Source organism: Arachis ipaensis, chromosome B9, assembly GCF_059453495.1.
Source record: "Arachis ipaensis isolate K30076 ecotype BB chromosome B9, ASM5945349v1, whole genome shotgun sequence".
Taxonomy (NCBI): domain Eukaryota; kingdom Viridiplantae; phylum Streptophyta; class Magnoliopsida; order Fabales; family Fabaceae; genus Arachis; species Arachis ipaensis.
Window position 1 is genome coordinate 58,578,245 of NC_142444.1, and position 15,208 is coordinate 58,593,452.

The following is a 15,208-nucleotide window of genomic DNA, read 5'->3' on the forward strand; positions in this document are numbered from 1 at the left end:
ATATAATTAATTCTAATTAAGTAATCAAATAAATTGAATATAAATATATCTAATCTAATCGTATAAAGAAATAGTAGATTTTCTATATATATATATATATATATATATATATATATATATATATTGGGAATAAAATATCATTTTAAAATGAGATTATTATTATTAATGACATATAAATATTAAAATTGAATTAATGCATTAATTGAAATACATTATTAAAATAAAAAGTTGTAAGAATTAAAATAACTGAAATTTATTAACTTTAATTAGTTAAGTTAGTATAAAATAAGAAAGATATGATTAATCAGATTAAATAAATTAAAAAATATTATTGAACAAAGCAACTGTTACAATAATTATATTATTAATTTTAAAAAATCAATTCAATCCATTCAAATTTTTATTTAAAATAGACAATTAAAAATCACTAATGAATAAAAATAAATGGTATATAATAAAAAATAATTTTAGTAGTATAAATAATTAAATATAATTTTTACTTTTTACTTTTTATTATATTATAATTTAAGTAGTATTAATTTTATATATAATTTTTACTTTTTACTTTATTATAATTTAAGTTAACATTAATGATAAAAATATAATTTTAAATAGTTCCAATTTGTATTTAACAACATTATTAAAGCACAATTCATACTTTTTTATTTTGTGATTAATCAACATTTTTTAAACTTTTTGGTTAAGTCTTATGTATTTTATGATTGATAAATTTTCTTTACAAAACACAAATTTGCGATGAATTATTACAATCATAATTAATTAAGAAACTCAAGAAAAAATTATAAAAAATCAAATAAAAGATAAAAAATAGAGTAAAAATTTATTTTGAAACTAAAAATTTGTCAATTGTACTAAAAATTCTAAAAATTTGTATCTTATTATATAATCAATTTTGTTACTTACTTCTACTTCATTATTCCTTAGTATCCAAAAAAGTATATAATGTCACGCTTATTTAAAAAAAGATGAAACTCTTCAAATACACGATATAATGTATAATTCAAGAACAATAAGATAAAAAATATCTTGAATTTTATAATAGTATTTGAAATTTTCAATGTCGATAATACAAAGAGTTTAAATCTACCAAATGAATTCAATAGTTATCCTTTACACATCTTATTTAAATTTGAATTTTAAAATTTAATTAGTATATCTCTTCTTTTTTTCTAATATAAATTATTTTTGACAAAAAATAGGAAAAAAAATCTATTAGACCAAAAAAATATTCTATCAAATAATTATTATAAGGAGATTTATAATTAGAGAAGAAAATGATAAAGGTATAATAATAAAGAAAAAAAATGAAGCTCATATTAAAGAATGTTATAAAAGAAATAACAAAATTTGTATTAATAATAATAATAATAATGCTGAGGAATGATGTTGCTGGTTTAAACTTCTAGCCTCCGCCTTTGGCCATCATTTTTTCCTTTCTTTGCCTTTTCTATTTAAATTATCAAGTCATAAAAAAACAAAGAATAATTCAAGAAAACAAAAACCGCAAGATCAATAGTAACTATACAAATCAAAATACATAGGAGAAAAACAAACTATTATATGATAGGATTAACATGAGTATATTTCATTGTTAAATAAACAAAGTTAATGCAAAACAAAATTATACGTAAAGAGAAAAAAGAGTTAAAATATCCAAAGTGATAAAAAGATTATTTTTACAATTTTATTCTGTCATGTTTATATATATATAGAAGACTATAAAATAATGAACTTCTAACTAAATTAAATTATATTTATTATTATTAGAAAGAGTAAGAGAGAGAGCAGTAGAGAAAATGTTTGTGTGTATTCAAGTTGTGTAGAATAATACAGTATAAAAGGAAATTTATAGGTGCTAAGAGAATCGAAATAATAAAGACGTAAAATCCTATAATAAATATTCAGATATGTTAAATAATGCTAATTGATCTAATAGATCCTAATTATACTTTAACATCCCTCCTCAAACTCAAGTGACAACTTGAGTTTGAAACTTATTTGAAACAACTAAATAAAAAAATGCATAAAATGATAGAAAGACTGTAGACAGAACTGCCTGAAGAAAGCGCAGACAGAACTGTTTGAAAGAAGCACAGACGGAACTACCACAAAGAAATCCAGACGGAACTGCCAGAAGGAAGTGTAGACGAAACTACCGGAAGGAAACGCAGATGGAACTGTCGAAAGAGAACACAGACAGAACTGCCGCAAGAGTGGCCAACTGCCAAAAAATTGCTAAAAAGATGGCGAACTGCCAGAAAACTATTGAAAAGTGACAAAGTGCGAAGAGATTATAAACTATTGGGAGGTGAGGAAAATACAAGTGATAATCAATGCCAAGGTAATGAAGAATGTCGTAAACACATGGTCGTGACTCCATGTAACTAGGACATCAATGGAAATATAGCATGACATATTAAGGCAATTAGATGCAAGATGTTTATCAGCATGCCGGCAAAGGCATGAGTAGCATAGATCAAGCATTAATAGCTCAATTTGATTATCAAATGTAACAAACTAACAACCACGTTTGTGTTGACAATTATATTCAATTAATAAAAGATTGCAAGGGTTTTGTGAAAAACAGGCATTAGAGTAGAGGAATAGAATAATAAAGAATTCACAATGCCATACGGGCTTTTCACAAACACTTGGTATGCATGTAAAATATGTTAAGGAAGGTAGGAACTCCAACATGCATGCAATCCAAAAATTAATATTAATTGTCAAATCACTCTTGATGATATCCACAAGCTCAAGTATAATAATATAAGATCCAAATAAAGTTCCAACACCAATCATAAAAAAATGCATGAAAAAGGAATGAAAAAGAAACCATAAATAACTAAGCTGAAAGAAAAATTGAAAAGGAAGAAGAATAAATAAATGTAGTAAATTAAAAGAAGAGAAGAGTAGAGGAGGAGTAGAAAAGAAGTAGGAATGAAAAAGAATTAGGATTGGGGGAGGGGAGATTTGAAATCTGGTGGTGTGCTAATTGAATTGTGTGTCGCAAGCGACGCATACGCGTCAGGCACGCGCACGCGTGGATCACCACATATTGAAAATGACGCGCACGCGTCAGGGACGCGTACGCGTGGGTAAATTTATGCCTGTAGCACAAGTCCAGCGTGGGGGCAGCACAACTCTCTGTTCAGCATATTGACGCCGATTTTCATACTCATGCGTACGCGTAGCGACGCGTACGCATGGGTTGAACTTTTTTACAGGGGACGCGTACACGTGAGGTACGCGTATGCGTGGAATGGCTTGTGCGCCATGCACCCTTCCCGCGCGTCTCTCGCGCAACTCTCTGTTAAGGTGCGCATACGCAAAAGACGCGCGCGCGTCATGGACGTTTGCGCGTCGATTCCCCTTTTTTATGCATAAAATGCAGCATGCAGATGGATATGCAGAAATTATAAATGAAAAACTTGTGAAAAATAAAATAAAATAAAATAGAATAAAACTAGGAATAAAAGGGACGATCATACCATGGTAGGTTGTCTCCCACCTAGCACTTTTAGTTAAAGTCCTTAAGTTGGACATTTGGTGAGCTCCTTGTCATGGTGGCTTGTGCTTGAACTCATCCAAGAATCTCCACCAGTGTTTGCAATTCCAATAGCCTCCGGGATCCCAAACTAGGCACATAAAGCCTTTGAGCAAGTTCAATCAAGTGACATGGCTCCGGGAGTGTTGATTGTTGGAATGAATTCCGGGGTCCCAAACCTTGATTATGCACCCGTCTTTGTGTTGATCGCCATTATTCCAACCGGGGTGGCAAGCAATCTGAATTCTCACTGGAGCGGCCTGACGAGCTGGATTTATGCCGGTAAAGAATTTTATAGAAATATTATCGCGTTGTAAGTATAGCTTCTAACCCAACAGAGAATCCTTTCGTACAAAAGTTTGTTGTCACAAGTAACAAAATCCAATAAAATTTATAACCGAAGTATTTAAACCTCGAGTCGTATTCTCAAGGAATTGCAGGGAGGTATGATTTATTATTGGTTATGTAAAAAGATATGTTTTTGGGTTTTTTTAAAATAAGGAACAAGTAATTTAAATGACAAGAAAAATAAATTAATAATTATAAAAATATCTTGCAATGTATAAGAACCGGAAATCCTATCCCAGTTATCCTTATCAGGTGTGATGAGAATTGTTATTGCTCTCACTTATTTAACCCTTACTAAATAAAGGAAAGTCATGTAGACCAATTAATTTGATCCTCAAGTCCTAGCCAACTCCTGTGGAAAGACTAGCTTTAGAGTGATCCAAATCAATCAGCAATTCCAATTTCAACCAACAGCTGAGTTTGATAACTCAAGTGTTACCAATTACTTAACCAAAGCCAAAAGGAGAAAAGTAAATCTACTCGAATAAAAATACCTTCAGATTGGAAGCAACAATAACATAAATAAAAGAAAGAAATCTAGAATCTGAAATACCTCAATTATATTAAATAAAATATTCAAATCTAACATGGAAAGGTTCATAAGCAATTTGGGCAACATAAGTCAGATACAAGTAAAAGTATTAAAGTCATGGTTCTGAAAACCGGACCGGACCGGCCGGTTCAACTGGAAAAATCGGGAACCGGTTACCTAGCTGGTCCGGGTAATGTCGAAAACCACCTGGCAAAAAACCGGTGGAAAAACCGGTCGAACCGGTGGTTAACCGGCGAACCGAAAGAACCGTCCGGTTTTTTGGCGGTTTAGTGGTTTGCAACTTCACATGCCAAACGACGTCGTTTTAGCTTTTTTTTTTTTTAAAAAAAAAGAAAAAAGAAAGGCGTACGCGAAAGTCCTAAGCTCCTGACCAAACCCACTATGCCACAGCACTAACCCTAATCTGAGTAATCTCCCCTTTCTTCCCCTTTCCAAGTGCATTCAGCGCCAGCCTCCATTCACCCACCAAGGCCACGATTGCCACCCACAGCCATCCACAGCAGCCGCGACCACCACGGGCGGGCCCGCCTCCTCGTCGCCGAACGTCACCTAGCCCGCCTCCTCATTCGCCACCCACAACCATCCACAATAGCCGCGACCACCACCGGCCGAGCCCGCCTCTTCGTCGCCGAACGTCACCTAGCCTGCCTCCTCATTCACCACCCACAACCATCCACAGCAGCTGCAACCACCACTGGACGAGCCCGCCTCCTCATTCGCCGGTAAGACTCTGTTCTTGTCTTCTTGATTTTGAACTTGCTTCCTTTTGAATTCTGATTATGATTTATGAGTTCTATGCTTCTTGATTTTGATTTTCTAAGGTTCTGTGAGCTCGCCTGTTCTATGCTGCCTGCTTGATTTATGTTTTTGATTTTCTGAGGTTATTTTGATTGCTATTTCATTATTTTCATGATTGATGTTTTTTATTTTGAATATGTTTTGCTGCTTCTTTTTGCTGCTTCATGAATGATGATGAATATTTTTTGCTGCTTCTTATTTTGATTGCTGTTTCATTATTTTCATGATTGCTGTTTTTGATTTTGAATATGTTTTGCTGCTTCTGTTAGCTGCTTCATGAATCATGATGAATATTTTTTGCTGCTTCTAATATGTTTGCTGTTTCATTATTTTCATCATTGCTGTTTTTGATTTTGAATATATTTTGCTGCTTCTGTTTGTTACTTCATGATGAATATTTTTTGCTGTTTCTGAATATGCTTGCTGTTTCATTATTTTCATGGTTTTGAATGTAGAACTTGCTAGTAATTGTATCTTTTGAATGTATAACATTATGGGTTTGTCATTATGTACGTTTTATTTTTTGTTTAGTTATAAACTTTGATGTTTGAAGTTGTTTGTGAACCTCTAATATTAAGTAATGGATAATTTATTATGTGAAATATTAAATTTTATTAAGTTAGAAATTATTGAATTTATATACTTAAGATTATTTTAAGTTTTTTAATAATTTTATTTAATATTTAATTAAACCGGTTGAACCCTGGTTGAACCCCGGTCGAACTAGTGAACCATTGAACCAGTGACTTCACCGGTTTATTGACCGGTCCGGTTCTTGCAACCTTGATTAAAGTAAATAAAGGTAGAATAGAAATATAAATTAAAAGAACATTGAACCTGGCATTGAAGTAAAAACCATAAAGTAAAAGAGATCCTAATCCTAAAACCTAAGAGAGAGGAGAGAGCCTCTCTCTCTAGAGAACTACATCTAAAAACCTAAAGTTGTGTGAATATCCAGGTCCTCCCATGAATGAATGGATTCCCCCACTTTATAGCCTTTAATCTGTGTTTTCTGGACCGAAAACTGGGCCAGAAACAGCCCAGAAATTACTGGAGGCGAAATCTGTCACGCTGATTTTCGTCATTGTGACGCATCCAGGTGGAGCACGCGTTCGCGTCGCCTAGCGGTATGGCCACTATGGCAAATTATATATCCAAATTGAAGCCCCAGAGGTTAGCTTTCCAACGCAACTGGAACCGCGTCATTTGAACCTCTGTAGCTCAAGTTATGATCCATTTAGTGCGAGAGGGTCAGGCTGGATAGCTTTGCAGTTCCTTTAGCTTCTTGCATTCCTTCCACTTTTGTATGCTTCCTTTCCATCCTCTAAGCCATCCCAGCCATGTAATCTCTGAAAACACTTAACACACATATCAAAACATCGAATGGTAATAAGAGAGGATTAAAATTAGCTAAATTAAGATCAAAGAAACATGTTTTCAATCATAGCACAAAATCAGGAAGGAAAACATAAAACCATGCAAATAGTATGAATAAGTGGGTAAAGAGTTGATAAAAACCAATCAATTGGGCACAAGATAAACCATAAAATAGGGGTTTATCACGGCCAAACAACTTCCTAGACCCATTCAGTCGAGCTTTACACCAACCTTTACATTTAAACTTTTAGCTTTCCACCATATTGAATCTTGCATGACAACTCCTACCGCTAGCCATCTCCCTCTTACTCGTAAATCCACAAAGAGCTCGAAGTTGACCATCTGTCTCAAGTAAACCATATTCAAGTGGAATGAGAAAGCTAAGAGATATGAATTTTACCCACTTGAATTTTGTGAAGGATGATGGTGACTTAGGGGGAGAGGTCTCCAACAACTTTGGCAAGGTGATTTCAAGCTCCACTCCCTTGTGCTCTTCCTTGACAACTTCCACCTCTTTGTAAGCTTCTTCAAGTTCAACCGCTTCCTCTTGGTAGCTTCTTTCCAATTCAATCTCTTATTCATTGCTCACCAAGGGCATGGGAGGTTGTGCTTTTTCTTCTTTAATCTCCATGTCAAGTCTAATGTGAGAGGATTCAATTGCAGATAAGGATTCATCAATGATTGAATCCATCTCTTGATCAACCTCCTCAAAGTCTTCAACCAGGATATGCCTTGGAGGTTGTACACTATCCTCCTTAACATCAATTTCAAGCTTTTTGGAGGAATACTCTACAACTCTAGATTCCCATGGAGGTTCAGCGTCTCCTAAGTCTTCAACCACTTCTTCCTCTTCAGCTATTACGGCTTCCTCCACTTGTTCCAATACAAAGTCACATTCTCCATTGTCCACTGGAGTTTCTAGTGTCTCTTTCATGTTACATTCTTCATTAGAGTCTCCACATGTAGCTATGGGAGTTCCTTGAGTGTCCAACTGTTGGGAGGCTAATCGATTTACTACCTCGGTCAAGGCAGCCGTGAGTTCTAGTACCTTCTTCTCCATCCTTTCTTGCCCTTGAAGAAATACACCAAGGGATTCATTCATTAGAGATTGTGGTGATTGGAAGGGTTCATCGCATGGGAAGAATGGTTCATGATAGGAAGGTGGTTCTTCTTGATAAGGATAAGGAGATGGTGTATATTGAGGTGGTGGTTCTTGGGAGTAATTGTGTTGGAATGGGGGTGGCTCTAAGTATGGCTCATAAGGCTCTTGGTATGGTGGGTAAGGATTAAGTTCATATGGGGGTGTTTGGTGTTGAGGTGCTTGTGAGTATGGTGGTTCAAAATTATGTTGAGGAGGTGGTTCATAAGCATATGGTGGGGCTTGTTGGTAACTACAAGGGGGTCCACCATATTCATCATCTTGGTACGCACCCTGGAATGGCTCTTGACTATAGTAATTTGATGGAGGTTGGTTGTCACGAAAGGGTCCACCATAACTATTGTCTTGGTATGCATCATAGGATGGTTGTTGGTTATAGTGCATTGGAGGGGGTTGTTGCCAGGAGGGTTGATCAAATCCTTGTGGCTCATCCCATCTTTGATTGTTCCAAACTTGATGCATGTTCCCATTATAGCTTCCATTCCCTACAATAGCATTGGAACCAAACTACAATAGCATTGAGAGTTCATAGTATCTAAATAAAATAAAAACAAAAGCTAACAAAAATAAGCGATTAAATCCTAAAACTAACAAAAACTAACAAATAAGCAAAAAATAAATATTTAAAATAACCAATAATAAGGCACACGTTTGCAACTCCCCGGCAACGGCGCTATTTTGACGAACGGACTTTTGCCAATAAAGAAATTCATAAATAAATTCTCGTTGAAAGTATAGTTTCTAAATCAACAAAGAATCCTTTCGTACAAAAACTTGTTTGTCACTAAAGCAAACCCAATAAAATTAATAACCGAAGTATTTAAATCTCGGGTCGTCTCTCAAGGAATTGTAGGGAAGTATGATTTATTATTGGTTATGGAAAGGTATCTTTTTTGGGGTTTTTGAAATAGAAACAAGAAAAAGTAAATTGCAAGAATTAAATTAATAACTAATAAAGCTCTTAGCAAGGTATGAAAACTGGACGTCCTATCCTAGTTACCCTTATCAATTGTGATGAGAATTGTTCATTACTCCCACTTAGTTAACCCTTACTAAATAAAGGAAAGTCAAGTGGGCTAATCAATCTGATTTCTCAAGTCCTAGTCAACTCCTAAGGAAAGACTAGCTTTAGAGGAATCAAAACCAACCAGCAAATTCCAATTATCAATCAACGAAGGAGTTTGATAACTCAAGTGTCTCCAATTAATCAATTCAAGCTAAGAATATAAAAAGCTGAATTAAAATCTTAAATATGAAATACCTCAAATTGCATTAAATAAGAAAATCAATTCTAACATGGAGTTCATAAACCAAATTGTCAACATAAAGTAATCCACAAGGGAAAATAAATAAACTAGAAAGCTAGAACAAATAAAAGTAGAAGAGAAATTAAATTAAAGGAACATTGAACCTGGAATTGAGAAGAAGTAATCCTAAAACTAAGAGAAATCCTAAATCATAAAACCTAGAGAGAGGAGAGAGCCTCTCTCTCTCTAGAAACTACATCTCAAACCTAAATTGTGAATAATGAATGAATGATGAATGATTCCCCCATTCTCCAGCCTCTATTCTGTGTTCTCTGGCTTGGAATTGGGCCAAAAAGGAGCGCAGAAATCGCCCCCAGCGCTTTCTGTAACTTTCTGCATGTGGCGCATGTCACGCGTAGGCGTAGGTCACGCGTGCGCGTCATTTGGTGAAATTCCTTTTCACGTGTACGCGTTAGTCACGCGTACGCGTCGCTCGTCTTCTGCGCTAGGCACACGTGCGCGTCGTCCATGCGTGCGCGTCGATGCCAGCTTTTCAAAACTTTATTTTTCGTGTTCCTTCCACTTTTGCATGTTTCCTTTCCATCCTCTAAACCATTCCTGCCCTATAAAGCCTGAAAGCACTCAACATACAGATCACAGAATCGAATGGTAATAAAGGGTATTCAAAATTAACAGTTTAAAGGTCTAGGAAACATGTTTTCAACTATATCACAGAATAAGGAAGGATTTGTAAAACCATGCAGATCATATGAATAAGTGAGCAAAGACTTGATAAAAACCACTCAAATTAGTACAAGATCAACCATAAAATAGTGGTTTATCTGACTCTGATACCATGTTAGAAAGGGGAGAGGGAGCAATAGGAAAAATGTTTGTGAGTATTCAAGTCGTGTAGAATGATACAATATGGAAGGGTATTTATAGGTGATAAGAGAATCGAAATAATAAAGACGTAATATCTTATAATAAATATTCAGATATGTTGAATAATGCTAATTGATCTAATTGATCTTAATTATACTCTAAAAATTATATTCAATTAATTGATATACATAATATTAAATTGTGTGATACTTAAATATCTAATCAAATCAATTAGTTGGTATAATTAAGCCATCGTAATATGAATTGTATTTAATGAGTTAAAAGAAATAAACTAAGAAACACTCTCAGAAGCATGCCATAATTTAGTATTATGTATATCACAATTTATCTTTAAATTAAACTGCGAGAGTGTTCGGGGCACAAACCACCAATAGTCCAACCTTAGATACCACCTAATCAATTGAAAACACAAAATCTACTCAAGACCAAAATCTTAAATTTTGAAATTCATAGAGCTGTATAATAGGGAGGGAAATTCAAAACCTTACCAGCAAAAGTTTTTTTAGAACTAACGGGTTCAGCGAGAGCTTTGCATAGCCACTGACGGCACGCGAATTGGAGCATCGTAGCTCGAGTTATGGCCACCGGAAGTGAAAAATGAATAGTGACAGTCTCTCCTCCCTCTCTTATCACTTGTGCAGCTGCAACTTTGTGTTTTTAGGTTATGTTGTGCTGAATGGGTTCATTAATGTGGGTTATGTATGTTGGGCTTGAGCCCAATTTGGGCCCGGTCCAACCCCGTTAGTATTTTTAGTTGGTTTGGCCTAACTTTGGGCCAAACTTTTAAAATTAGTGCCTGATTTTTAATTTTAATTATTTTTCTATGTTTTTCTACAGTTTTTACTGCTCTCACATAGTACTGGACAGATTTAAGCTGGTACTGCCGGCTAATTTACCGGTACGCATTTTTACGCAATTTTCCACAGAAAATTATATTTTCCAACTCAAAAAATCTACTGAGTCTAAATATCATATTTAAAATTTCTAATTAATATTCTAAATTTTTGAACTTATTTTGGGCAATTAAATTATTTTAATGAAGCGGCTAATTAAATACAGTTCTTACAGAAAAAAATCAAGTTATCCTCTCTCAAGGAGGATATTCTGGCTCTGATACCATGTTAGAAAGGGGAGAGGGAGCAATAGGAAAAAGATTTATGAGTATTCAAGAGTTGTAGAATGATACAATATAGAAGGATATTTACAGGTGATAAGAGAATTGAAATAATAAAGAAGTAATATCCTATAATAAATATTCAGATATGTTGAATCATGCTAATTGATCTAATTGATCCTAATTATACTCTAACAACTATATTCAATTAATTGATATACATAATATTAAATTGTGTGATATTTAAATCTATTAATATATAATAGGAAACAAGTAATGGGTTCTATGCTCGACACGTGTAACAGTTTCTTGAATGACAAGTGGCATGCAGGGTTAGTAGGAACATTAAGCAACATACAATGGGTAAATCTGAAATTATAATGCACATGAAGTAAACCACTCATATATATAATTTAAATATCCATTTTTTGTCATTAAACAATCCTGGCGGGAGACCTGAAACGCTCCAAAACATTATTCACATTCCAGTCACTACTTCTCAACCTGGTGGGAGACTTGAAACGCAACGGATGAACATTTTGATTTAGTATCAGATGTGAACACCAAAAAACTTGTGTGTAATTTCAAATTATTTGTTGTAAGGGTGTGGACAACTGATGAGCGGATAATTTATACCCTTTTTGGCATTGTTTTTACATAGTTTTTAGTATGTTTTAGTTACTTTTTATTATATTTTTATTACTTTTTATTCAAAAACACATTTCTGGACTTTACTATGAGTTTGTGTATTTTTCTATAATTTCAGGTATTTTCTGGCTGAAATTGAGGGACCTGAGCAAAAATCTGATTCAGAGGCTGAAAAAGGACTACAAATGCTGTTGGATTCTGACCCTCATGTACTCGAAGTGGATTTTCTGGAGCTACAGATACCCAATTGGCACGCTCTTAATTGCGTTGGAAAGTAGACATCCTAGGCTTTCCAGCAATATATAATAGTCTATACTTTGTTCGAGATTTGATGGCCCAAACTGGCATCCAAAACCAGCCTAAAACTTCTTGGCGTAAAACGCCCAAACTGGCACCAGAATTGGAGTTAAACGCCCAAACTGGCACCCAAGCTGGTGTTTAACTCCAGAAGCAGCCTATGGATGTGAAAGCTTCAATGCTTAGCCCAATCACGCACCAAGTGGGCCCCGGAAGTGGATTTCTGCACTTAGTTATTCATTTTCTGTAAACCGAAGTTACTAGTTTACTATAAAAACTACTTTTTGAGATTTATTTGATACGAATCCTTTACAGACTTTATCATCTTTTGACCATTGTTCACATTTGGGGAGGCTGGCCATTCGGCCAGGCCTAGACCTTTTTTACTTATGTATTTTCAACGGTGGAGTTTCTACACCCCATAGATTAAGGTGTGGAGCTCTGTTGTTCTTCATGAATTAATGCAAGTACTATTGTTTTTCTTTCAATTCACGCCTACTTCTTCTCCAAGATATACTCTCGTACTTAATTCAGTTAAGTCAGAATGAAAGGGTGACCCGTGACAATCACCCAATCTTCGTTACTCGCTTAGCCAAGATCCGCGTGCCTGACAACCACAAAGCTGTCTACATTATGTTCAACGTAGTCATTGGACGACAGCCGGAGTATATTCTCTTGGATATCTAATACACAGACCGAGTCCGTGAGATTAGTATCTTCGTGGTATAGGCTAGAATCATTGGCAGCATTCCTAGGATTCGGAAAGTCTAAACCTTGTCTGTGGTATTCCGAGTAGGATCCGGGAAGGGATGACTGTGACGAGCTTCAAACATGTGAATGTTGGGCGCAGTGACAGTGTGCAAAAGGATCAATGGATCCTATTCCGACGCTAGTGGGAACCGACAGATGATTAGCCATGCGGTAGCTGTGCCTGGTATTTTTCATCCGAGACGAGAAATCCGACAGTTGATTAGCCGTGCAGAAACCGTAGAGGACCATTTTCACTGAGAGGATCTTACAGCTTGCCATGGAAGGGAGCACACATGATTGGAAGAAGGCAGTAGGAAAGCAGAGGTTCAGAAGCAACAAAGTATCTCCAAACGCTTATCTAAAATTTCCACCAATGAATCACATAAGTATCTTTATCTTATTTATCTTATTTTATGTTTTATTTATCTTTTAATTATCAAAACCTCATAACCATTTGAATCCGCTTGACTGAGATTTACAAGATGACCATAGCTTGCTTGAAGCCAACAATCTTCGTGGGATCTACCCTTACTCACGTAAGGTATTACTTAGACGACCCAGTGCACTTGCTGGTTAGTTGTGCGGAGTTATGAAAAGTGTGAATCACGATTTCCCACACCATGTTTTTGGCGCCGTTGCCAGGGATTGTTCAAGTTTGGACAACTGACGGTTCATCTTGTTGCTTAGATTAGGTAATTTTATTTTGTGTTTAAGCTTTTTATTTTTATTTTCGAAAAAAAAATTGTGTTCTTCAGAATTTTTAAGAATGAATTCTAGAGTTTCATGAGATATGTTAAAGCCTGGCTGGCTGTGAAGCCATGTCTAATCTTTTGGACCGAGGTTTCCACTTTCCATTGGAGAAAGGACATGTCTGTAATTGTTATGCTGAAGCTTGGCTGGCCATTTAGCCATGTCTAATTCTTTTGGACCGAAGCTTTAGACTAACATTGTACGAATCTTGGAATTCTTATTAAAAATTTTGTATCTCTTTATTTTCTTTTTTCCAAAATAATTTTTGAAAAATACAAAAAAATTAATAAATCATAAAAACCAAAAAAAAATTTTGTGTTTCTTGTTTGAATCTTGTGTCAAATTTTAAGTTTAGTGTCAATTGCATGTTTTTATTCTTAAATTTTCGAAAATTCATCATGTGTTCTTTCTTGATCTTCAAGTTGTTCTTGATAATTTTCTTTGTCTGATCTTTACATTTTCTTGCTTTATGTCTTTTCTTGTTTTTCATATGCATTTTCGAATTATTAGTGTCTAAAGTTTAAAAATTTTTAAGTTTGGTGTCTTGCATGTTTTTCTTTTCTTAAAAATTTTCAAAAATATGTTCTTGATGTTCATCATGATCTTCAAAGTGTTCTTGGTGTTCATTTTGACATTCAAAGGTTTCTTGCATGCATTAGTTGTTTTGATTTCAATTTCTAATATCTTGTGTCATTTTGTTATTTTTCTCTCTCCTCATTAAAAATTCAAAAATAAAAAATAATATCTTTTCCCTATTTTGCTCATAAATTTCGAAATTTTGGGTTGACTTAGTCAAAAATGTTTAAATTTAGTTGTTTCTTGTTAGTCAAGTCAAAATTTCAATTTAAAAATTCTATCTGTTGAAATCTTTTTCAAAAATAAAATCTTTTTCATTTTTCTTAATATTTTCAAAAACTTTAAAATTGATTTTCAAAATCTTTTTCTTAATTTTATTTCATAATTTTCGAAATTATTGCTAACATTTAATGTTCTGATTAAAAAATTTTAAGTTGTTACTTACCTATTAAGAAAGGATCAATCTTTAAATTCTAGAATCATATCTTTTAGTTTCTTGTTAGTCAAGTAATCAACTTTAATTTCAAAAATCAAATCTTTTTAATTTCCTTTTCAAATCTTTTTCAAAATAGATTTCAATCATATCTTTTTCAAAACTTAATTTCAAAATCTTTTTCTAACCTCTTATCTTTTCAAAATTGATTTTCAAATCTTTTTCAATTAACTACTTGACTTTTTGTTTGATTTTAAAAGTTTACTATTTCTTATCTTTTTCAAAACCACCTAACTACTTTTCTCTCTCTCTAATTTTTGAAAATTACTAACCCTTTTTTCAAAATTCTTTTTAATTAACTAATTGTTTTAAATTTTAATTTTAATTTTATTTTATTTTTTTCTTAAATTTCGAATTCTAACTAATAATTAAAATAAAAACAAAAATATTTTTCTTTTATTTTAATTAATATTCGAATACTCTCTCTCTCCCTCTCATCTCTTTCTATTTATTTTATTTATTTACTAACACTTCTCTTCTTCTTAAAATTCGAACCCTGTCCCTCTCTCTGTGTTCGAATTCTCTTTATTTTCTCTCTTCCTCATTCTTCTATTCTTCCATCCTTCTACTCACATAAAGGAATCTCTATACTGTGACATACAAGATTCCTCTTCTTTTCTGTTC